This window comes from Centrocercus urophasianus, unplaced genomic scaffold (genome assembly GCF_019232065.1).
Source record: "Centrocercus urophasianus isolate 14NV4802_14NV808 unplaced genomic scaffold, USGS_Curo_1.0 seq_13, whole genome shotgun sequence".
NCBI lineage: Eukaryota > Metazoa > Chordata > Aves > Galliformes > Phasianidae > Centrocercus > Centrocercus urophasianus.
In genome coordinates this window covers 49833404-49859001 of record NW_024884475.1, presented here as the reverse complement: position 1 = coordinate 49859001, position 25598 = coordinate 49833404, and the positions used below count along the sequence as shown (strand labels likewise).

The 25598-nt window shown below is 37.4% G+C and overlaps 2 long non-coding RNA genes across 15 annotated transcripts in view; both read left to right on the top strand.

Moving 5' to 3' along the window:
• The first annotated feature begins 510 nt into the window (after positions 1 to 510).
• Positions 511 to 6585, top strand: LOC122156970. 3 transcript variants are annotated; one of them, XR_006167732.1, is made up of 6 exons: positions 511 to 913; positions 1190 to 1289; positions 1562 to 1765; positions 3207 to 3295; positions 5440 to 5644; positions 6448 to 6585. It is a non-coding gene; the product is annotated as an uncharacterized LOC122156970 (long non-coding RNA). The 3 variants fall into 3 exon arrangements; XR_006167733.1 differs by having other exon boundaries at positions 511 to 1289; positions 1562 to 1707; XR_006167731.1 differs by having other exon boundaries at positions 511 to 1289.
• Positions 6586 to 6783: 198 nt separating this feature from the next.
• The window catches only part of LOC122156921, a 30348-nt gene continuing 11533 nt past the window's right edge, over positions 6784 to 25598 (top strand). For 3 of the 12 annotated variants that reach the window (XR_006167697.1, XR_006167699.1, XR_006167706.1), the window contains exons 1-12: positions 6784 to 7500; positions 9129 to 9172; positions 10744 to 10827; positions 11655 to 11832; positions 12406 to 12583; positions 16600 to 16684; positions 17662 to 17790; positions 19867 to 20000; positions 21139 to 21264; positions 22136 to 22226; positions 24736 to 24924; positions 25317 to 25371. This is a non-coding gene — a long non-coding RNA (uncharacterized LOC122156921). Of the gene's footprint in view, positions 7501 to 9128; positions 9173 to 10016; positions 10842 to 11654; positions 11833 to 12405; positions 12584 to 16599; positions 16685 to 17661; positions 17791 to 18240; positions 18441 to 19866; positions 20001 to 21138; positions 21265 to 22135; positions 22227 to 24735; positions 24925 to 25316; positions 25372 to 25598 lie in introns of all 12 variants that reach the window. The other 9 variants (XR_006167705.1, XR_006167708.1, XR_006167701.1 and 6 more) reach the window with 9 other exon arrangements.

Sequence of the window (25598 nt, the reverse complement as noted above, 5' to 3'; positions counted from 1 at the left end):
CAGGAAGATGCTTTCCCTCTTTCAGTGTACGTTTGCATTTCAGTGTGGCTGTGTTTGTTACTCATAGGAGGCAGTCACTCCAGTGAGAAACAGGAAAATAGCCATCATAGTGAGTCCAGCAGCTCTTGGAGTGTGTTCTGCTGTAGTGCTACGTAAAGCACTCAGTGAACATTGGAGGCACAGGCTGGATGCTCTGACTGGTGGTGGTCAGATGGGAGCCTGCGCAGCCAATATGGGATAGTTTACATGGCTGTCAAATTAGGGCTTCAGCTGTCAGAGTGGAAGTTCTTGTGCTACTGCTATGTCAGTAGAGCTTGCACACAAGCATTTACTGCAGTTCTCATATTCTCTTAAATTATTTCTCTTTTACCATATGTATTGCAAAATTATTGCTTATCTGTATATAATGTATGTATTATATTTATTGTCTTTATATATACAAAGTATAAAAAAATACATATATGAAAAAAAAAGCTGCATGAAGTGTTGTGACTGCAGGAGGAGGGAAAAAATAAAAAAAAAACATTGATGTTTTCACTCTTCAGATGAGTCTGTGAAGAGATCTGAAAGAAATGTGGTCTGTACTGCTGTCATTCAGCAAGAAATGGATGGTTTTGGTGAAACTGCAGGGTTGCAGTGAATAAATATGTGTTCGCGTAAAGAAAATAATATTGATTCTTATGTAATGCTTAATTTTGGAAAAACTGATTTCTTTCTGAACTCAAATCGCATTCAATAAGAGTTAGTGAAGGTAGAACTTCTTCCAGGTGATCCATTCTCATGTTTGACCTGGGCTGGAGGCTTATGGCTGCAGCCTGAGCAAGAGCGTCTGGGAGCAACTCCTCAGCAAGAAGTCGGTGTGGTCTGTGATCATGGAACAGGGAAGGGCTTTGTCTTGCCAGCATCAGAATGGGTAGAGCTTTTGCTATTCTAAATCTCTCCAAGGGGAATTGACTTGCTTTTGCTGGTATCCTTGTGTCTAAGTTGCCATGACAATTTATATGAATAGTTTAGTTAGGGGTCATGAGGGAAAGACAGATAAGAACCGTATCTCTTGCTTTTATAGAGCTGTTGTGTGTAACAGCAAACTTGTTAAACTTGTGAAATGCCTAAATTTTCAGCTTCTTGTTTGCTTATGTATCACATGCTTGTAGGAAGATTTCCTAGCAATCTCTTCTGGTTCTTTTAGCAGGGATTTAGAACATGTATTTTGAAGTCTGCTTGGACAGGAAATTTTTTGCATTAGGATTGCGTGTATCAGTCCTTCATTTCTGTGCCATTTTTAAAAGGTAATTCATCTAGTTTAACTGGTTTATGTTATAGCCTAATATTTGGGAAGAAAGTCCTTTAGAAGTCTAAAGGAGAGGCCTGAGCACTGGAAATGGAGGGATGGGAAAGTAATGATTTTTGTCAAGAAATGCAGGTGTGTCTTTCTGTACATAGACCACATAGAGAGCATGACTGAGTAAGCTACTGAACAATACCTTCTCCACCTTTTTAAGTAAAGCTTAATCTTTTCAACCAAAATTCCATTTATTATAACTCTGTTTTCTCTCTTCAGTCTTTCAGTGCATGTTTGCATTGGCTAATATTCCTGGCACCTTGGAAAGCTGTTGTTCTGTGATCGATCCATTCCCTGTGAAGCAAGGATTACACCTTAAGAACGTACTGATTATTGTTGTCTACTGATATTTCTCTTTAAATCATGTAGATGTTGAGAAACAAATCTACTGAATTCTCCAACTATGAAAAGCAGAACAATTAGGTACATTTCATGCTCAAAATGCCTTTTGCCATTCAGCAGGAGAGGATTGAACCCACCATTTATGGCTTGCTTGTCTTTAAGAGGGAGGAATGCCTCTATTCCCTCTCCTCCTTTTTTGTTTGTTTTCTCAGTGCTTGCAGTGCCCTGGTGCACATCCCTAGGCAGTGCCAGTCCTAGCCTCAAGTTACAGGAGCTGTTTGCAGAGGGCACGTGTATTTTTTGTTAAACAGTCTGGTGCCTCAAACAGAGCCGCTTCCAAAACCTGACCACTTCTTATGCTGCTTATGATTATGGACGTTTGAAAAAACTAGAAGTTCATGGTTGAAGCACAAGGGCTGTTACCATCACGCTGGAATTCTACCATTCTCTCTTTGGATGAGACCGAAAGGTGATCTTCAGTCATATTTGCATGATAGTAAGTGCAAGTTGGTTCAGTGCTTTTAGTATCAAAACCAGGAGCTGTACTGCACTGTAGTGCATCAAATTCCACGTAATAATGCAGCCAGCCTTTAAGAAGGCTGGGTGGAGTGCTTGACAGCTGTGATTAATCACCAGTATGTACTTGGCTTCTGCTGCTCACCCTGTAGAACAGCTCTGTAAGAGCTGATGCTGAAATCGAGGCGGTCTGCAGCATCACTGCAACTGGTGCTATATGGGGTGGGCATGTAAAGCTCACCTAGCTGGCAAGTAATTAGATTTTGGTGACTAAAAGAATAGGCAAAATGCCAGCATTTCTTGAAATGGATAGGACCTTTGGAAGAAGTGCAGAAGGAGGCTGTGCTCCTTTTAGCCAAGGCAGCAGAAATGGTTTCAGATTGTACTGTGAACTTTGTGCAGTGAAAATCATTTGAGCTGGTCCACACCAAGAATAGTTCCCCTCTGGAAATTGTTTCCTTTAGCTGTGTTGTGTGGTTTATGGTATAGCTCCCTCAACACTTGTGCCTAGCAGCAGGATGTGGGGTAAGGAAATGTTCATTTAGCAGATAAAATACCAGAAGTGCAGAATTCTGGATGGATTAGAGGAAGAAGTAAAAGAGGAAGGAAGCACACAGGAGATAAGTCTTAATTGCTGCGAGGCAATGAAATACAACAGAAGCAAAGCTTACAATTGCAGAGCTGTAAATTTCTGAGTGAGGTTGGGATATAGCAAAAGACAAGAGGATCATAGATTTTCTTTGTCACCACCACTTTATTCTTTCACCAACATAGCTTTGGCTTTGTTTCAGAATGGGACAACTCAGTGAGTGAGAACTTCTCTTCCTCTGACTGTTAGGCTTCCTGTCATTCTTTCCAAGCCCACTGAAGAACCTCTGAAAGAAAGTCTGTTGTACTCTTAGTAATGACTTATACAAAACATGTTGACTAGTGCTGCAAAAAGACATTAGAACATTTTACGAGAGTGACAGAATGAACTGTTTCTTTTCTCTCATTTTCATTCAAGGCAAAGTGAGCAGTGACTCCACATGGCTGAATTGCTCCAGATACGTGAGGATCTAAATCCAGATACCAGTGTCTTACGTTAGACTCAAAGTATGTCATTTGTTTATAAGCTTTACTTAGCTGTCCCTTGTATTTGACCATTCATACTTATTATTGCTGATTCAGTAGTATGTGTTTTATATATTAATCTTTACAGTATGGCAGAAATTTTATAACTTACTATGATTGCATATTGCAAGTTGCTTACATTGTGGGATCTGATAATGTCACAGCACTGACAGATTCAGCCAAACTATATATCTGCACAGCCTTGGTGGAGAGTAATGAGGTTGCACGGATATCTCTGAGGGCATAATTTCATCTCTGGTGTGCTTATTGCTCGTAATGATCAGTGACAGGGAAAAGTCATTCTAGGATGAGTTTGGAAGACAGTCAAGAAGGGATAATATTTTCTTTCTACAACAAGTATCTGTTACAGCATCATTGAGAAGCAATAAACACTGTCTTGTGTGGAGTCACTGTGCAGAGCAGGATCTTGCTTTAAATCAAGTGTCTTTGTCAGTAATGCATTTTATGATTTCCTGCAGGAAAAACAAATGTAATGAAAGCATTACTATCTGAAGAGCTGCTGCCTGTAGGGGATCCATTTGATTACTACTTTCAGAGAAGTTATGTTCAGTTGACCTTGAAGAGAGATATTTTATAACTGTGGGGAAGATGTAGCATCCCATTGATAAAAGTCTGATGGAAATTGCGTAGCCCCTATAGATAATTAATACGTTTTTACAGCATTATCAGTTTTACTTTCTTCTCTGAAGATCAACAGTAGAATATTACCAAGTTTCAGTTGTCTGGCTTACAGCATGGTTATGATTTTTGCCCCTCATTCCATATATCTTTAGATGCTAGAAGTACAAGATGTGCTATAGAAATTTTATTTCCTAGATGAAAATAATGCTAAAGTAAAAAATGCGTTCAAAACAGGAAATAAGTCTCAGAGTAAGGACATACCAAAATTAAAGCTGCCTGTGTGATACTTATGTGAAAAAGGATGGATAAACAAATTCCCTTATGTTACTACATGCTTCTCACTACCAGTAGTATCCAAGCAGATGCTTAGTGCTTTGCTTCCTAGTGTTCCTGCTAGTAGGGAGGTGGTACAAAGGCCTGAGTTTGTGTATGATCATAATTCTGAGAGGAAAAGTAAGTTTTCACTCTGCTGGGAAAAAAAATTAACAAAACTGTCCATGGGAGAAAGTGGGGATTTGAAACAGGTCAACAACATGCAGAGGCAAATTAATTTGGTGTTATAAAACTGACTGATCTCAGTAGCTTTAGTACCTGCTTCAGCTCATTGCTCTGCACAGTAAATCTGTGGCATATAAATACTCTTGGATAGTTCTAGGTTGACTAGCTTCAATCCATGTGATTAAGCATTGCTTTCAGCAAATTTGTTTTATAGTAGTCAGTGCAGATTCTGATGTACTGTTAATAAGCACTGGTAACATCCTTTAGTTTTTGTTGAATGGGATGACTGGAAATGTACTTCTTACATTTCATGCCACACATAGAATTATGTGTGTGCTGTACACAGGGGCTGCCTGGACGTGGTCAGCAGGCATTATAATCAGTACAAACAATTTAAAAGTTTCACAATTGCAATAGCTTATATGACTGTGCAGCCACTGTTTTTGTATATTCTTTTATTTCATAACTTGGTTATTGTGATTGTGGTTATTGGTGCAAGTAGATAAATTAGCTTATTAGCTGATGTGCCTGCATGTGTTGAGTAACTGTTCAGACAAATGACTTTAAAAGAGAAAGAAGTTTTCTTTCTTTCCTGTGGTACCTTTTACTATCCTGCAATAGCAAGCCACATAGAGATTCATACACACTCCTCCTCTTGGCTCAAAAGTCTTCTCTCTCTTTGGGTGCACAGTAGTATTAGCAAAATAGAAGAGATTCACATATTCATATAGTAGTTTGTAGGAACACACTTGCAATTGGGCTTCATCTCAGGTTCTACTCCCTGGTTTATTCAGTTTCATATAATCAGTTCTTTCAGCTTGTTGTCACAGTGGCGATCTACTCAGCCTGGAATAAAGGCGGTTACAGGATACTGCCCTCTTCAAACATCTGTAGGAAAGTGGCAGTGGATGACATTTAAACTACAGTAACCCTTTGATAGGTATACGGTAACCCATGTCCTCACTGCTGTTATTTAACTCTGACAGCCTGTAAGGACAGAGTCTGGTTCAACCCGCCGATCTCAGGCTGCTTTCACTGTCTCTCAGCGGAGCTGCCCTATCTGTGGCGTCTGCAGAAGTTTCAGCTTTAACAGATGCGTTCAGGAGGCTGCCTTGGTGGTAATGACCATCTGTTACACCTTCATCTCCAGAATACAAGAAGATAATTGGTTAATACTTGTTTACCAACAAGGTAAGAGTAAAATTTCAAGTAAGAATTAGAAGGTCTTTTATGGTGACTAGTAAATCCACACCGAATCACAGAGATGCAAACTAGAAGGAGCCTCTGGAAGTCAGCTTGTCCAGCCTCCCTTTGAGAGCAGGACTGGTGTTTGGGATACCACGGATCACCACTGGCTTTTTCTAGTCATGTGTTGAAATCTTCAAAAAACAGAGACTGCACAGCTGTTCAGAAGCACTTGTTTCCTTGTTAGAACTGTCTAGTGCTACTAATGAGAAGTGGGCAACAACACTGAGCAGCACTGAAAGAAATTCCCAGGTCAGGAAGCAATTGTACATTCTCAGAACCACTCCATAAGAGTGTATTTTGAAAAAAGGCTGCTGTTTTCTTCTTAATCTGAACAACTGTATTAAGACCCATTAAGCCAAACAATTGCTTTCCTGCTCTCAGGAACACTGTTAAAAATACAGGTTAATGCTTGCAAAGTTCATTCAAGGTAGTAAAATCTTTAAGTAGAATTCAGAGGCAGCTTCTTACTGAGTGGAGTTACACCATCAAGAACTAAATAATCTCTGTTTTGCATACTATGTTTTAATTATCTTTTTTTTTTTTTTTTTTCTTCCCTCCCCAAAACACTAAAACCTTGTGCTGAGAAACTGATGCAACAGGCTGGTGTAACAGTATGATGCTAATGAAGATAACTTCCCTCTAGAAACACAAGACATTAAAACTTTTTAGACCAGAAAAAGAGGCTGTGGTGGAAAAAAAAAAAAAAAAAAAAAATACTACTTTTCTGTCCTGCTTCCTCCTTTTAGGGAAAAAATACATACTTTCCTTCCATGTGTCTAATGCTTTATCACAAGTACCAGTATGTATGGGAACTGCCGAGTGACGGCCTGAACCTCTGATGGATCACCTGAGGCGAGCCATGAGTCAGCCAGAGGAGCACAGCTTGAGGCAATTCACCTGTGCTGCAGGAAGGGGTGGAACCTGGCTGCACCCCTCCTAGACCCATTTAAGAGCTGGCTGCCAGTGGGGAAGGATCTCTCTGGAGATCTGCTCTGCTGGTGTTTTGTGAGTGAGCCCAGGATAGGGGTAAGCCTTCTATCTATTCTCTTTTTGTTATCATTATATGCTTTGCCAAACTCTCTTGTTTGTTTTGTAATTATAGCATCTTAATATTCATTGATTATACATGGTAGCAATAACTTTTTCTTTTTAAGTCAGTGTGTTGAAATGTGAAGTATATTTACCAGAGAAACGTGTGTACCAGTGGGGGCAAGAAAGAAATAGTGAAAGAAGTTTTGCAATCTAAGCAAGCAGAGGAAGTGAATGTTGCAATGATCTGCATGTCTTTGAGTACCAGTAAGTGAGAAACCCAGTAATCTAAAAGGCAGGTGGGTAGATATTTTTCTTTGCTGTTTAGCAGTTACTGAAAAGTCAGCATAAATAGCCCCTCATCTCTTGTTCTCTTTATATATCATGGTTTTTCTCTTTTCTGCACGAAGCTCAGGGATCTAGAACCTTGAAAGGTTGCAACTGGCTGATACCCACTGAAAAGTAACTTGCATGTTTGCAAGCAGCCCCTACTGTGTCATTCTGCTGACTTTTTTTTTTTTTTTTTTTTTTCCCCTGAAAAAGTGCTGCAAGAGATCACTGAAAGAGTCTCAATTGGAATTTTCTGGTTTTCCAGTGGAAATGGGAAGGCAGTGTAACAGAGGGGAAAAAGTCAATTAAAAGGAAAGGGAACACTTGAAACTTCTGCATAATTAATCTACCTTGCCATGAAACTCTTCTACAGAAAACAAAAAACAAAAAAACAACCATAGGTAGCTTATGGAAAAGTTCTTCAGAAACTTCTAAGCATGGTAAGAATCTTTAATCTGAGTTTGAGCCACGTGTGATATTTGTCACTTCAACCTTCACTTGTAGATTAGTTGTGGGATAGTGTGTGTATGCAAACTCACTGCGTAAAGTCACAGTCACAAAACAGTCAATTCTTAAGTAGCTGCAGTGCTGTCAAGGAGTTAGACTTCATGATGACAAAAGGCATTTATTGGAAGTGAGTATAATTTTAGGAGAATCATGGCATTCTGTACTGTAGTCTTTTCCTTCAGGAATATGGAAGAACAACTTGGCCTTCAATTTCCAGGAAGTTTCTGGGAAATCCAATCATAGCAAGTGTTCAAACCACATATTAACAAGTCCTGCTGAAAGTTATTTGTTGCTAAGTATGTTTGTAGCTAAGGATAAGCTATGCAGTAAAGTGAGAGAGATCAAGTGATTACTTGATTCAAAATCTCTTTTGTGTTCTCTGTTGATTTTGGAGAGATCAGCTCAGTAGGCTGTAATTCTCCTGCAATGCTGTCTGCATGATGAATCCATAGCACAGTATGGCTCATCAAATTTTAATCCAAGAAGTACAAGGTTCTTTTATTACACCAATTTTATGGACGGTGTTTCTTAGGGGAATGGAAGCTTTTTGCTCACTGCTATACGGGCAACACTGTTGTGCCTAAAACTACTGTGCTGCTCCCTAGAGCAGATCACTAACAAATTTGGTCTTTTTATATAATGGCATAGTGGCTAACACCCAAAAGTTGCTTTCACAAACAATACATCAAACATGATTGAAATGAACATCTGTAGTTGTCATAAAAAGTGAAGGAACTGTCCAGGTACGTGAAACTTAACGGTTGTGGTATCGTTACAAATTAGTTATGTTGGAATTAGATTTGGGTTGAAATCCAGATGTCAACCTGAAATTAATTTTGTGAGATTCTCTAGCACACAAAAATTCATGTGTGGCAATACAAGTACTTGCTCCCTTGATGGAGGAAAGTTTAACACAGATAAAAAGGGATTTATTTTCTACGTGGGAGTTGTGAGTGCTGCAGTTTTTAAAGACATTTTTAATGGCAGAATACATAGGAGCATTGTTCAACTATTCCTTTTTTTAAAATAAGTCATCGCTTTATCCTAGATTTATGGTAGCATGCTTCCAGAGCTTGTATAAATAGGGCTGTGACCATAAGAAGTGTAGTGAGAGCCATTCTTTATTGCTTATTTCTCTACTTTATTTTCTACTGGTGAAAGGAATTGTGTACAGCTGGAACATTTAGTTCATTTACGCTAATGACTGTTTATGTCAATCAAATTATTTGTGGCAGAAAACAGCCTGGGTTTTGCTAACCAATAACAATTCACAGTAGGAGCACCTATTTAAGGAACTGACTTCTGTGGAACAGCTCTATTTTCACAATCTCAAGATCAACTGCCAAAGTTAATGTCTTCAGTCTTCATGGAGATTCAGTGCACATATCTTCAGAAATGTTCTTGATAAAGAGACCGTTCAGATTAGGATGAATTTAGTCCATTTAATATTTTTTGAGGTTTAAATTATTAAAATAGTACTTGCAGAAAGCATGGCCAGTATTATTTCAGTGGTGTAGGTGAGAAAGTTTCTGACTTTGGTTGGTTATTGTTACCTTTACAGATGTCATTGCCAGTGGCATGTACCCTGCACAAGTGACGAAACAGGTGTGTATGTGAAGGCCTATTTAAAGGTATTTGATAACATACATTTTTTCCACACTTTTGTCGTATTTCTGGTAAACAACACTTGTATATTTGTCTCCTGTGCATTTTTAAACATCGGGTGTTTAAACTGTCTCTTTCAAAAACTGAGCTAACTGATTGAACTGCAAAAATCGCTCGGAAGCATCAGTCAGTGCTGAGAAATAAAATCTTACTGCAAAAGAAAGAAATCATCCCTGAAAAGCCAAAGCCATCCTGCTGCTCTAATTTAGTAAAGCCATCCATAAATGGTTTGCAAATAACATTTTAAATTAACATTTAATTTTCATTTATCAGGTGGATTAATTAAAGAGTTCAAAATTGAGTCTTTAACTACTGTTACCTTTTTTAGCTTAATTTCATGGCATTATGGGAGCTCTCCAGCTCGTTTTACAGTATGTACCTCTAGAGAGAGAACAACCCTTCCCTCCTTCTCTTCCCAGTATGTGCAAGGATGGTACTTAGCATCACTGCATGCTTCCCCTGTAGCCTTTATATAGAAGAATATGCTGATTGAAGGAAGAAGAAAAAAAAAGTGTAATGTTACATTAACTACTGAGTGGTACTGATTACTCACAACTGGAACTAACAGTCTGTCACATAGTATATAATACAGTTTGTCACTTAGTTACATAGGTGAAAACTGTGTGTCTTTATGATACAGAATTTTACCCTCCTCTATAGTTACTTTGATATGTACTGTAATTTGGTTACTTACATGAGCATTTTATTTGTCTGGAATGCAAAAGAAAAGCAGCAAGCTTGGACTGAGGTCTGAGTATTTTTTTTTTTTATTTTTTATTTTCAGGCAACTTTAGAAATAAGGACACATTTGGTTTGCTATCTGAAGGGAATCATTCCTTCAAGGATGCTTACCAGAGAAACTGGAAAAGCTCCACATAAGTAGGGAGGGTCTGCCAATACTGAAGACCATGGGAATGCTTTCCTTGGCAGCTCTTTATATTCAACACTAAGACAGAAAATAGTGCTGACACACTTGTGGAAAAATACAGCAGCAAAAACTTGCTGTAATTAGAAATGAACACATGGCCCAGGATAACATTAAAGATAAGTTTATCTCCAAGTTAACCTTCAGTTCAGAGAGTGGCTAAAAAGAAAACCCAGCCTGCAAGCAGATCTGAAGAAAAAAAACCAACATTAAAACAAGCAGGAAAAAAAACCATTCTTGTTGGTGTCATATTGTCATGAAGCTCAGAGATGTTTACTGTTCTTGGAAAAAAAGTGAACAGAAATCCAGACAGCAATCCACACAGAGCAATAATTAGGGGACACACCAACGTGCTATGATGGTCCAGAGAGAAAATATTTCTGTTTTCAGAGGATATGAAGTTATGTTGTTTTAAAACTGATCCCAGATCCTATGGGTTGTCTGCTAGTTGTTATTACTACAAATGTTGCTAGCAAACAGACAAAAAAAGCACGACTGGGATAGTTGGGGTTCTCATTGTTTTTTAATTGGAACTTCAGATGAATTGTCTTTTTGTTGTTGTTGTTGTTGTCTGCTTCCTTTCCAGGAAACTGGAAGAGAAAGAAGAGGGAAGAAGAAAAGTCTACCATGAAGAACTTGCTATCTCAGCAGGAATTGCAGAGTCAGGAATGTGTGTATCTAAATGTGAGCAATGCCATGAAACAAGTATCTAATTATTGAATAAGTTTGATCAATTCAGTACAGGATATAAAATGTTTATGTGATGTCATCACTGAATTATTTCTAGCTGAGACACCCATGTACTGCTGTGGTGTTCTTTCAGAAGGCTGGTTGTGTCCTTTTTCATACTAATGGAGTGAACAATCTAATAGTCTTGGGTTGTTGTAAATTCAAAGTAGAGATGCTCTCATCTTTATTCAAGGAAACAGTGCTTATTTGTGCTAGATTCAAAGGCAGGTAGAAATACATTGATGGAAGAATCCTATCCTCAAATATATAGCTGCTGTTAAAAAAAGTCCTAACTTCCAGATGATCTACCTGAGGATGAGCTTTTAGGTGGTATCAGAAATGATGACCTCAGTTTTACAACATCAGGAAACTTTGAAGTGTCAGAGATGAGACTTCCAACATGGTTGTAATATTTTGGAGATTGTTTGTATTTAATTTGGGGATTTTTTCTTTGAGGGTATGTAAGTACTGGTTTTACTATGTAAAGAAAGTATGTATTGTAATCTAGAATGTAAAAGAAGTGATAATGAAGTAAATTCTTAACACTATAAGAAATCTGTTGGATTAGCTTTTATGCTGTATGTTAATCAGGATTGTACTTTTCTCCTCTACATATGTGTTCTTTTTCATTATACTCAGTTTTTGTTGGCCAAAAGCCTGATGGTTGTGTCTTCACAGGAATACTATAGAGGGAAATTAAAGGTATAACTGCTAGAATAAAACTAACTGAAATAAAGATAAGAAAATGCTAAGTGTTGCATCTCACAGGGAATCAAAAGGTGGATGACCAATCAAGCAGATGTTACTCAACACTTCTTGAGAACTGGCAAATAATCAGAAGAAAAATACAGCTGGAATGCAATCTAACAAAGGATCAACTCCAATGTTTCAGATCAGCAGGATCTGTTTAATGTGTCAGCTTAATTCCTCAAGCATTAACCTGCAGGTAAACATGACATTAAGCAGCAGCTTCTTAACCACACAAAATGGATGAAATTCTGTTTCAAGTATTTCTGAACTGCAGCCCATCCTTTAGTTCTGAAGTTGTTTGGTTAAGGAATAAATGTTTTTCCTACCAGTCCATTAAGGAGATTAATATATTCTTCATTAATCTGAAATTGGTTCACCCCTTTAATTATGGGAAGCTTTTTTGCTAAGCACTTGCATGAAAGAAATACTAAGTCTGAGAAGTTGCTTTCAACATTACTATTTGCAAATTAATGGTATCTTTATTCAAATGAAAAGCAGTGCTTATGTTATGAAGAGTACTATTATAAGATGTATGATTTGAAAATATAGCTTGAATCTCTATTAATAATGCTCTTAACAGGGTCATCAAATAGCTGTATGAAACTTTACCCCCCGTCTTAGAGATGGTGTAGCTGAATACACACTTATTAGGGCAGAGACAACAGGACTTCAAACTGTATCTGCATATGTACCAAATTGCGCAGCACCTACCTGAAGTAATTGTGTCCCTTAATTATGTTTTATGATCAGCAAATTCTTAACTTTCCAGAATGTTCTCACTATGCTTGCTGGTCTTCGTGGCACATTCTACAGGAATGTTTTCTGCAGTGATCCTGCATACAGGCAGCAAGCTTAAAGCAAATGGCCGAGCCCTTTCCCCAAGCTACAGAAGATATTGCAGAAGTGTGCCCTGTTTGCTCTCAGACAGGAAGCATCCACTGAGACAGGTGAGACTAGAAACCAAAACATCACAGCTGGAATGACAATACATTATTTCCTAAAAGGAAAAACTTTAATTTTGGTGATGAAATGAATTGGATGTGGCTGGTTTTGTACTTCTCAGAATCTTGGGATAGGGTAAGCAGTACCTAAGTGAGTGTGTTATTGCTGTGATAAATATGTAAAATAAAACTTCAGAGAGATTAATTCTCAATAACACTAAATGCCTTTTCCTGTTCAATGTACTGCTTGGTCCATTAAGCATATGTAACTGCTACAATCCACAGGCTTCTATTTAGTTTCTCCTAAGGGAGGAAAGAGCCTGGGTTTTGGCCAAACAAAATAAAATACATGCGTGGAATTCTGTTTAACTGCAGAGAATGAAATTATTGCTACACTTTATAGAATATGCTTAGTAATGCAGTAAGAATTTACTAGAAAAAAACTTTTTAGTGGAGAGGTCATGTCATTTTAAATCCTTGAGGATGCATTATGGGTTAGAGTGATGTAGAAGTCTCAGATCACTTTATCTCAATTTGCCCTGGGTGTCCTACTTCACCAATGACCCCATCAAAAACAGTGGCACTAGCGTGAAATTAAGGCAATGAAAATCAAGAATCAAAATATAAGCAGTTGTTTAGTTTAGCTTAATTAAAATCTGTATCTGCTTGTTTACTGCTACTTGTTCTTTGTATTAACAAGCTCAGCTGTGTCTGACACTGAAGAAGCCAAGGAAAGTATTAGGTACTTTGATATTTCTTTGTCTCTCTGATACAAGAAAATTTTCTTGGTTTGTAACCATGTGAGTCTGTCTTTCTAAATGTTTAGTCTTAACTAATGCAGTCAAGGATTATGGCTTTTTTGTGTGTCTACAAGGGCCTGTCACTGCAGCGTTATGAAAAATTTGCATACAAAGCATCTGCTTTAGGAACATTGCATATTACATAACTTTCATATGTATTTCCATATATGTCATTTTTCTATATTCATGTCATTATGAAGTAATAGTGTTTGATTTGCTGTTCATGGGTCAGCAAGTGTTGTTTATTTAGTGCTGGTAATTTTGCTTTCTCTCTGTTTACCCAGAAAGATAGTTTCCAAGTTTTTTTCCTGGGAGGAGAAGGGGATTGCTTACAACTGGGATAAGGAAATTGTGGTATATGTTTGGCAGTGTTGAGCTCTATGAGTTCAGCAGCAAGCCACTGTTCATTTTTTTTTTGTCAACAGAAAGCTCATAGAACATGGCAAGGAAAGAAAACTTGTAATACTCACCTATCCATAAGAGCTGCTGTGTCCTTTTCCTCTTAAGTAATACTTTCTTGTAAAGTTTTAGGTACGTGCAGATTCCCTTTCCCACCCTGCCCCTGTTGTCATCATAACTGGTTTTCTGGATCAGGCAGAACCATACCAGTGTGCTCTTAATTAAAAATGATCAAACTCTGGGGCCCATGTGACATCTGAGCCTGAATGAGGCTTTAATATGGCTTTGTTTTACCACAGATTTTCGTTTACTGTCACCGTCCAGAGCTTTACTAATTCTGCTTCCTTTCCATCCACCAAGCTGAAACCCAGTTGTCATTCCAGGCACAAAGACATGTAAATGAGGTGTGCTATTAAGCTGATATTGTCAAATGTGATGTGAGCAAATGAGCTGCGCTCCTCTTATCAGTTACACTGATGACTATGCTGGTGCTGTTCCCAAGGCAAGAAAGGGGCAGGCATTGCTTCCTGTAGATTTTCATGTTTTCTTCCCTGCTAGACAGGACTGCAAACTAAACTTCTGGAACCAAGGGAAATCAATATTCATATTATTTCAGCTTTTTTCAGATATCGTATCTGAGAACCGTTCTTCATGTCAGAATTCTGGTTCCTGTATATTGTGTGCTGTGCCTCTGAGAATCCCACAGAAATGCAATTTTCAGTCTGCTGTTTTTTTGCACATTATATGCACAGCCATCAGTGCTGAAAGCAGTCTCGTGTCAGGACTGTAGGAATTGTCAGAAAACACCTTTTTTCTCTCAGTTGAGCAAAGGCTTATTGTGGAAAGCAAATGAAACCACAGTGCTTCTTAAATTTGTAAGCATGCTTTCTGTAGTGTTCATCCATGTGGCCAACCTGAAGGAATTGAGTCATTGCTTCAGATCCTGTGAGAGGGAAATGGGTGAAAATTGCAAATGTAATATGCTTCACTTATCCACCAGGAAAACGTATCTAGCAAAACCTAGAGACTTCAAACGTGAAGAGCTGCAATTTCCAATCTGCTCTGTATTATCACAGGAGTGAGGATTTTGGTTAGTCTGATCCAGCAAGAATTAGCCAAAATCTTTAGGGTAAAAAGGTGAACATGAACCCATGCTTAACTAGCCTTCTGCAGTAATTTCTAGGCTAGCCTAGAAAAATGTTTGTTCCACTTGGCATAGTCTTTCATGGGGGAACAAACCCCCACTGCATACAGAATAAAAGGGGGAAAGTTTATAAAGGGGTTATATGCAGAAGCCTTGTTTCAGCATACGTGGAGTTCTTTTTCTAATTACTCCCCACGTTACTTCGGCTCTGTTATGTTAGAGCAAGTTCATCTCTGTGTGATTGCTGATTATTCTTTGTAGGTTTTTGTTTGTTGTGGGTTTAATGCTGCTGTTTTAGGACAGAGGAATGGTGTTTCTCACAATGGAGAATAAGCTTGTTTGGATTTCTTTTTACCTTCAAGCCTCAGAGTTGCAAAGGACTTCCCTCAAAGATTTATAACACTCAGTCGTGGGCACATCAGATTCCTCTCTTGTGTACGTTTCCCCTTTCTCCCTTTCTGGATGGTTAGCAAAGACCACGAGATGGATCAGATTGAACGACCTCCTGTTTATCATGGGATGCTGCATTCACTTGGAAATGCCATGTTAAGTTTAGTAAGATAAGAGCATTTCCGTCCTTATGAGAGTGAGCTGTGTGCTGCTGTGTGGGAGCAGGATATCTGGTGTCACCAGTAGTGCTGGGCATACGGCCAAGACATCCAGAGAGAATCCTGACCTGATCACAGCTGGTCCTGTTTTCAGCAGGAGGACAATTAGAGATGTTCTGAGGTCTTTTCCAACCTGAAGTTAACTGTGATCCTAAGAAGGGATGCTGTTTTCAATGCTGTAGCAACAAATTAATATCCAAAATAATAGCCAGCCTGACATAAGAGAATGATTTCCTGATAGCAGATCTGACAATCTGACCATATGTGACCACAGCACTCTTGAGTTTGGGATTTGAAAATTAAGGTTTTCTATGTCTCCTCAGTGTAGCTGTTTTCTCACTCTAGCTTGTCACCTAATTGTCTCCCAGCTATACCTAGTTTCAAATATATAATCTGATATCTGTATAAAAAATATCTTCTAATACAAATGTTTTGCTGGGGTCAGTTATGCATGAGAAGCAAGAAGCAAGTCTTTTTCTTGACCTTGGCTGATGAATGCCAGAAGTGTGGGTTTTGCTTACATGTATCTTATCACACTACTGTGGGTATTATAAGCAGGTCGATAACAAATCCGTTCTGTCTCCAGTCTGCCCATGTAAATTCACACGTTAATTAGTCAGTAGAGACCACAAGGAGGATACAATCTACATGCTTATAAACAAGCCAGTCTGTGCTGAATACACATAAGAACCTTATGTTATTTAATGTAAGAGGAAAATATGAAGCGGCATAAGGGAAAAGGGAAGTAATTATATTAATTCTAAGGAAGTTTCTAGGGTATTTTATCCATTGCTTTGAATTCCAATTAAAACTATGTATCTAGTCAAGAGCTTCTGAGATCAGGTTCTTTATTTGGACCTGAAACTTGGAAGGTTTACCTTCTTGAGATTGAGAAAATGTTAGAAAGAGTTGTCTTTTGTAGGTCTCACAGGTTTTGTTTGTTTATTTTCAGAATGAAAGTTTTGATGCAAAATGTGTGCTTGAGCCTCAGGTTTGTTTTTTTTTTTTTTTTTTTTAATGTCATGGGTATGAAAACGTGATGCTTCATATTTCAAATGAAACAATTCAAAGAACAGACTCTATGGTAGATTCAGTTGGTTCTGTGCCTGAACAGTTTGGACTTGGTCAATTGAAGAACTTCAGTATGTTGACAGTCGTAAGTTCACGTGACCATTCTTACTCTAAATACTCTCACTCTTTATTACTGTTTTCTGATGGGAACATCATTTTTCTCCCAACAAAGCAATGGTAAATAGATGTTTCACATCAACAGCTAAGCATCTGAAAAATAATTATATATATATTAAAAAATAATAAACAGGGAAGCAAGAGTTATAACTTGATTTAGTGTTGCCAGTGGCGAGAGCAGAAATGTACAATTACTGATGTCTGCAAAATCTCTATGCATTTCTCTGGCATAACCAAAATTTCAGTACTCTTTTGTAGGACAGGGACTATTCATGCTTATTTTAATATTATACTTATGACAAATTACCATAACACATGCTTTTGAGACACTTCAGTGCAATGTGTGTGCATCATTCTTGTTGAAGGACTTACATTTATATTGTTGAGCACATATCTGCTTTAATTTTCACTGGATTAAACTTGCAAATGTGTAGATCTGTGTGGTCTGTAGGTAATGTATCACAGACTTAAAAGTGTGTTTTTCTTTTCTGGATCTAAACCTTTTATGACAAATGAAGAATCCGTGGTATGAAATCTGTGAAATAATGTTTTTTGAATCCTATGAACAAAATGTTTTTGAGAAAGGACATCAAGCTTCAGGCTTCAAAGTATCTGTCAAGAGTGGAAATCGTAGAAAATATTCTTGTCAAAAAAGCAACGTTCAACTACTTCCATATTTTAATTTAATAACTGTTAGGTGCTGAAAATAGATTTGTGCCTTGGCCAAACCCTTAGTCTGTTTTTTTTCATTTGGAATTGGAAGGGTTTGGTTCAACAAGAATCTGCTCTTTTCAACATAAATTGTGTTGAGCTGCAGCTTAAAGCTTTAATCTCAATCACAATCGTTGCTCTGTTGGTGTATTTCTGTGTATTTTATGAGACCCTGAATGTTGTTTTGTTTTGTGGCTGTTACCTGTACCAGTACTATTCTGTTGCTCTCTGCAGTGTGCGTTACCCACCAGAGGGAGCCAAAGCCAAGAACCGTCGGACTTTGCCTTTCAATTTTCAGAGCTTCTCTACTGAAAGTCATCTCCACCACTTCACAGTGCTTTTGATTCAGGCCTCTGTCTTCAGGTTCGTCATTTGTAAATTGTATTAAGCTCTATTTTCATTAATACAAGTAAAGGGCCCAAGCTTCTAAAAATAAGTTAAAGTTGGGTGCTATGTTTAGGAACCTGAGAAGTCCCAAATTTTTCTTTCCAAATTTTCAATTTTCTGGAGAATGAGAGAGCTGTCAACACAGCTAATTTATTTACAGTAAACCTGAAAGATTATCACATACACCTCCTATTCTAATGTCTCCTGAGCAAGCATGTTTTCATATGTTTTATTTACTTCTAAGTTTGCAAACATGTTATTAACTCTACTAGTCATCAGGCATTGAGATGATGCATTTACAGGGATTATAGGGAGTGAGTAAATAAAATGGAAGCTGAAAATAGAAACCATAAATTAAATCTGTTGTATCTGTAAATAAATATATGATGGATATAATGAAGCTGATGGATTTTCTTGTATTTCTAGGTAATAATTGGCTGAGATTAGTAATTATATTTGCATCAGATATACAAGTAAGCCTGTCTGCTAAGCAGACATTTTTTAATGGGAAGCACAGCTGGGCTCAGACCTTGGTTCCTTGTAATGAAAACTGGACTTATGTGAAAGATGCCTAAAGTGATGGCCTCCATCTGCTTCCTCCATTCACCTGCTGCCTGATATTTTAGGTATTTCACTTTCTTCCAGTAATGCCCAGAAACAGTTCCATCTTGACAGAGTTGAGCAGCTCAGTATTTATAAACCTACTTGTTTTATATCTGCAAAACACTTCATAAAGCTTTTCCTAATTGCAGCTGGCTGTATGAACATAAATAGTCTTTAGCAAAAGGTGGAATTGACTTCTTTGTACTATAGGAGGCAGGAAAGCTCACAGTTGAGCAATCATAAATGAAGCTGGTCCTTATTACCACCTCTAAGCTGCTTTCTTCTTGCTCAAGTCATTTGTCATTCTGAATGCATTCTAAATGCTGTGTCATAATTTGCCTGCTCCAAAACCATTAGTGTATCAGTCACAGGAATCACAGAAATCTGATTGCAGCCTTTGAAAGTTCCTTAACTAACAGGCCTGTGTGTTTTCTACACGCAGATTGTGGGTAATCAGCCTGTTAGACCTCCTCTCAGATTATGTTCCAAATTCAAAATCTTGTCATAGAAAAATAGTCACACACAATGCCAGTTTTGGCTCAGGTTTCTGTTCCTTGATAGAAACTTCTCAAGAGGAAGGTATGAGAAAGCTTGCATCAAGTTGCTGTCTAATAGAGTTTGCTGTACAGCTTTCTCGATTAGAAATTGCTTTATATAGTAAAGCATGAGATTTTAATGGGTTTCTGAATGTCCATATAATTCTGTTTGTATACAACCTAAAGTACAAAGAGCTCTTTGTCCCTATTTCAGCATAACAAAGAGGGTGACTAATTTGTGTTTACTTTGCCATCAATTTAGTTGTATAATGGCATAGCTTGTTGGGATATTTTATAGGTGTTTTCTAATATTTCAATGGGAATTAATCTGTTAAATGTAGTAAACAGAAATGTGAAAGAGACTTGTGAGTTTGAAAAACAAAGGAAATGTTCAATTGTGCAGTTTCCAGTGGTACTTCCTTACCAGTGGCTATTGAATAACAGTGCTATGAGACACTATGAATGTGCAATTTGAGATTTTCTTAATAAAAATAGGAGAAAATCTTACAAGCATTTTTGGTAGAGGAGATTATTTAAATTGTAATGTATTTCAGATGCAGTTATTTAGCTATAAAGTGACCCTTTAGTCACAGCTTCTCGTTTTAGTTCTTTTGGATTGCTTTTTACTCTGCTCCTAATTATTTTTGACAGCTTTTTTCCTTTGTTTCTGTACTTAATTCCCACTGTCATTTCAATCTTTTTCTTACTTGGGTTTCTTTTTCTTTTTTTTTTCTTTTTTTGTGGGATGCTGCTTTCATATACTCTGGTTTCACTTTTGACTTTCTATCACCTCAGAACTGTATTGCCTTGTATTTTATTTTGACACCAGGGAAGAGAAAGGAATAAATGGCAGCTGCAGATGCAGAAATACACTCAGCTCTGTGTTAGAACCTGTGCTTTTTTGTTATTTCAGGTTTTTGATCAGACTGGCTCATGGCAGTAGCTGCATGAAATACACATTTCCTCATCAGATACTCCAAAACACAGGAATTGTTCCATACTTATATCAAGGAATTCAGCCGGAGATTATATTCTGTGTGCATACAGGTTAGTAGAATGTGTTTTCCCCCACTGAGAACTTAGGACTAGAACACCATTTTTTGAAATTCATCTAAATATGAGCCTTCCACCATCACATTTTTGTTGATTGCTTTGTTAGATCTGTTCATAATTTCATGATACTTAGCCCACTGGTCTTTATTTCTATATTGACATTATATAATCCCAATTCAAAAGTTACAAGGGAATAGTCTTAAGAACCTTTTGTAGGTATGAATATCCTCATGTCATCTCTCAACAGTCTATTAATGTCTTCCACTAATAAGCTGCTGATACAGGCACTTCTTCCAAACACAAGCTGAACAGCATTCTTTCCTGGTTTGGAAAGACGGTCCAGCATGCAGCTTTATGCAGTGTTTGTTGAGACTGTCAGACTGAAATTTCTAAGAACAAGAGTTGTGCTAATGCTCCACAGGTGGTGTTCTCTGTTGGTATCCTACCATGATTCATCTTTGCTTGGGGTAAATATTGCAGCCACTGAAAAAAATTATAGGTTTCTAAGTATTACTATTCCACTTCTCCCATAAACAGCATAGAAAAAGGCAGTCACAGTTCCTCATGCAGTGTGTTTGACAGGATTAGAATGAAAAGTGCCACTCCTAGTCTGATTTTCCAATTGCACTGGAAATGTTCTGTATTAAGGACAGAAGTAATATTCAAAGACACATCTTCTTGCAGAGAAGAAAGTTAACGTGTTAGAAAAAGTTCATGTAAGAGAATGGAATCAGTAAAAGATGGCCATATATATAAGTAATAATAAGAAAGTAATCTGAAGTGCACGTTGATGTCCTTAAGTCCCATATTTTGTTACTAGTACACCTGAAGGGTTTAAAAGCTAGATTTGCAGGTAGTTGATGACATTGGGGCACAACAAACCATAGTGTATGTTGCAAGAAGAAGCTGCATCAGAGCTTCTGGGTTTCATTCTTTAATGTACTCAAATAGCTGATTCTGACAGTATAGACCTGATATTTTCACATATCTCTTGCAGTGCATCACACAAACATATCTGGAAGCAGAAGTCAGTCTTCCTTGTGTATGCATCAGATTTTATTTAGTGGTGTGACAGAATAAGGGTACAGATAACTTTTCTCTATATTGATTCTCTTATTTTATGCTGAAATAGAAAAGAAACTGTGAACATTCAACACTAGCATAAGCAATGTACCCACTAAGCTGATATGCCAAGATTCTGTGGCCAGTGTTCAAGCAAGCAGCTGAGAATTAATGAGTACTCCCTTGTGGTCTCCAGGTAATGAAGGTTTAGAAGCTATATTCTTTCTTCTCCAGAAAAGGAATTTGCACCTAGTTTTAAAAAAATACTTGAGTGGCCTGTGTTATCTGCAGGAACATCTTTTCTAAATTCTGTAGGAGTTTCTTTGAAAATCATGCTGGCAGCCTTCCAGCAACTTTGGTGCCTAATTCTTGGTAAAATTCTTGTTTTTAGTCTTAACTTTTCTACCCAGCCAAGTTCTATCTGGAGGCAGCAGATTTCACTGATGACCTTATTTGCACCTTCTTCATTAATCATCTGAGTTCTCATCTAATTGTATTCAGCTGCATTCCAAATACTAATACCACTGAGATAATATTTGGGAATCTGAAGACCATCGCCATGTGACCAAGTTACATCCTGTTCCTTTTGGAAAGGCCTCCAAATTTAATTTCTGTTGCTACTTGTTAAATGAGAATTGTTTCTGTGGATCAGTTCATTTCTGAAAGGATTGTACAGATGGAAGTCTCAAATTATCAATATTGTAATTCCATATTCTTTAGTTTTTGCATGTTCCGTGTTGGTATACTTCAGCAATCTCTTCTATGAGAAATGTTTCGATAAGATCTCTTGGTGCTGTTCCCAGAACACGGTTCATGTGATGTCAAAGAATCCTATTGTTTTGCTACGGACCATTTTGTCATTGGGAATTTGGACACAGGGTTTGCAAAGGGTTGGCTGAGGCCACAATACAAAAGACAGAACTTTTGTGCTATCTGTTCTGGCAGGCCATCTTCTGTCAAAGGCCACTATATTTCTTCATCTACAAAATTAGTGACCCTAGCTGCCTGAGAAGTAGGAATTCTGTCTATAGTCACTGTAGTATTAAGTAACATTGTTGTCTCTTTAGACATCACACAAGACCAATGGACTCCACCTGTTTTTTCATCTGTAACCTATAAGTTTTCTCCATTGGCCAGACAATCCTGGGTGAACTGAAGGTAAGCACACTGATAGTTTTTCTCACAACTTTTTCATGGACCTCTTACAGTCTGCAGCTGTATGCTGTCTGTTTTGACTTCTGACTAAATGCAAGGAGTCTACCATTGCTAGTCCCTGTAATTATTGATGGTGCAAGCTCTCATCACCAGTTTATAATATATGAAAGATGAGAAATAAGCAGGTTTTCTAGAAGCCTTAAAATGGTAGAGAGCAGCTAGTATGTGTTTTGTGCATCCTTCCAAGAAATTCTGTTTCCCTAGACCAGGCTGCCCAGAGTCACATCTAGCCTTGCCTTGAATGCCTCCAGGGATGGGGCATCCGTCCATTTTGCTTTTATTAAAATGTGTATTGGTATTTTCTTTAAGTGTGCTAAATTTATATTAGATGAGGTAAGTGGGATTAGGCTCTGTCTTCTATTTCCTTGTACTTATAATTACATTTATTGAAATCTGCTGCATTGTAGGTGCTAGAATACAAATAACTGAAAATACGGTTGTTAAGACAAAATGATAAATTATATCGCGTAATGAAACAAATTGCTTTAGCATTTGGTATGATGTAGATCTTTTTTTATAGCACGACACAAAATTCACAGCATACCAGTTTGTCTCAAATCCCAAGATATTGCTCTGCTTACTGATAGGTAGGTTATGCAACACCTGTTAGAACGCTGAGACACCGTTCCGTTTCCATCCTACTTGATATTCTTTTTTTGTTTTGATGTCACCCTTTCTATCCTTCTCTCCATAGTCTCCATAATAATCTGCTATTGGAAAGTTCTTGATTAGGCAAGTGTTTTAGGGTCATAATTAAGTCTACATCTTGATTGCTTAGTTTTCTAAGTGGAAATTCTATCTTTTCTTTTTCTTAAAGACCAAATTTTACTTTGTATTAAAGACTTCAGTTTCAATGTGTGGTAATCAGAGTGCCTTTCATCTGCATATATAAAATACTAGTGATGGACTGTGATCGCTTTGCTACGAACAGTTTCCCATCTAGCTGTATACAGTCTCAGCCCTGTGTTAGTTTCACATAATTTACCCTGGTATTCTCAGTTGTTACTGCAGTGGATCAGCAGATCAGCTGAAGAAGTTATTCATATGTACGTATGTGTGCATCTACAGTAATTCATATGTATATATGTGGATGCATATGAAAGGACTTATGCCTAGAGCTCATAATGGTTCATTGAGCATTTAACTCACATAAATAGATAGACCAAGAACTGAAAAAAGGATACATACTTTTAAGAAGATATAGAAAGTGCTGATACACTTCTGTGGAAAAGGTCTTGAGTTTGTGGCTAACTTGGCAGAGGTCTCCTACCGCATACGCTGTCTCACTGTGTTCAGTTTGCAAACCCATATTCTTTAAAGTAGCACATGCATCCTCTTTTAGTACGCTTTAGTACACTTCTGTCATTATTTTTATTGGCCAGAACTGCAGTGAAGAAGGAAAAATTGACTTTCACACTGTTCAACCTAGAAACTGGAACAGTAGGCATTATGTTTTGTAAGCTTCAATACACTGTTCATGTTGAAAAGTGACTGCTAGATGTAATATTTGTAAAAATAGCCAAGAGTTTGGATTGCAGATATCTGCATGAAACTACTCAGAAATGATGAGCAAAGTAAGAATTACAAACTAAATGTGTTCTCTTCTCCTTAAAATTCACATACTCATTTGCCACTCGCTTTCTCCCACTGAAAATTAGCAGTTGTCAAAGAAAATACTGTGAAACATTATTCCTGTGATTCTTGAATAAGTAGAAACCAAGCATAGCATTCAGGTTTGCTTCTCGAAATACCTGAACATCTTTGGTGTTTTCTGTGAGTGAGAAGAATGTTACTATGTTATGATTAATTAATTACCTACGCAACAAAAAGAAAGCAGAGCATAGCTTGCTCAAGAACTGCTGATCCAATGTTTCCCATGCCAAAAGGCAGGATCAGTTATAATTAAACCAATGCTGACATGTCTGTCTAGCCTATGTCATAGCATCTTTGTCACTGGAGATCTTTCCAAAGTAATGCATGCCACTGCTTCCTGTCATCATGATTGGATAATTCCTTTTTTCTTAATGTCTTTTTTAAATCTTCAGTGCTCAGTGTGAAGGGCATGACTTAGATTGTCCTTTTCCTCTCACCCGCGAACTTTCTTATAACTGTATGGTCTTGTTTCTAGACTTTGTTCTATATTTCATCAGAAGTCAATGTTTTCTACACCTTTCTTGTTGCTTGCTTGAACTCTATCACATTAAGTGTAGTTTACAAAACTGAATACAAAGCCTTAAAATGTGTCTTAAAACAGTGATTTTTTTTTTTCTTTTTTGGCAGTGTCACAAATTGAATGACATATTTGTGTTACTTCTTCAAATGCTTTTTTTTAAAATGGCAATTATTAAATATAGCATAGTAATCAATAATTAAAGAGCTACTCTTTAAGACTAATATCAAACTAAGGATGGTGTTTTATCTGACACAGTTTTTTTTTTTCTCTTTGTTTTAGGTTTAAAAATGGTTGAAAAATTAACCAGATTTGTACCTCTTGGCAATTACTGATTATTCTGGTAGATTTATTTTTGGAGTCATGAAAGCAGGCAAACTGAATATGGTTGTGTTTTGATATTATGTGTATGGCACACTATAATCATCAGTTCAAAGTCCTCTACGGAGCAACTCACTCAGGAAAAAAAAAGTGAGGAAGCTGGCTAATGCTGATAAAGTTATTTCACAGAATACAAAGAGTAAATGAATAGATTTTGTGCTTCTGCTGGGGATTAAAAGGTTTTGCATGTTTGTAAAAATTGCTGTGAGAAGTCTCTTCAAAGAAAATGACCTTCGCATCGTTTTCTGCTACTCAATTGCACCCTGTCACTGAAGGCATTAAAACTGTAGCTGAGTACCTTGCCAGGTTTTTGCTACCTTTAAAAGTGAGACATTAATAAATAGCAATGGCCTGGAATGGCTCATATGTTAATTTATATTTACACATTTGAACCTTTAAATTATGTTCTTCTATACTGAAAATGAGCAGGGCAGTTGGGCAGTTATTACACAAGGGTTACATGATATTTTTTTTTTAACTAGACTTTGTTCTGCATCATCTTTGAGATCAAATTTTGAACTGAAAAACTGTTCCAAGGTTGGTGAACACTCCTGTTAAGAAATGTTGTATTTATATATATATATATCTTTTTATATATGTATATCTGGGATATGCACAACTTACTTATGAAAAGCCACTTCTTTTTCCCACTGAAATCCTGAGTATTGCATTCCAGAGTAAACACAGTCATGATACAAACAGCACAGAGAAGCTGAGCTGAAGGTGGTACAATTTAAAAGTCCAAGCATTCACCAAAACAATGA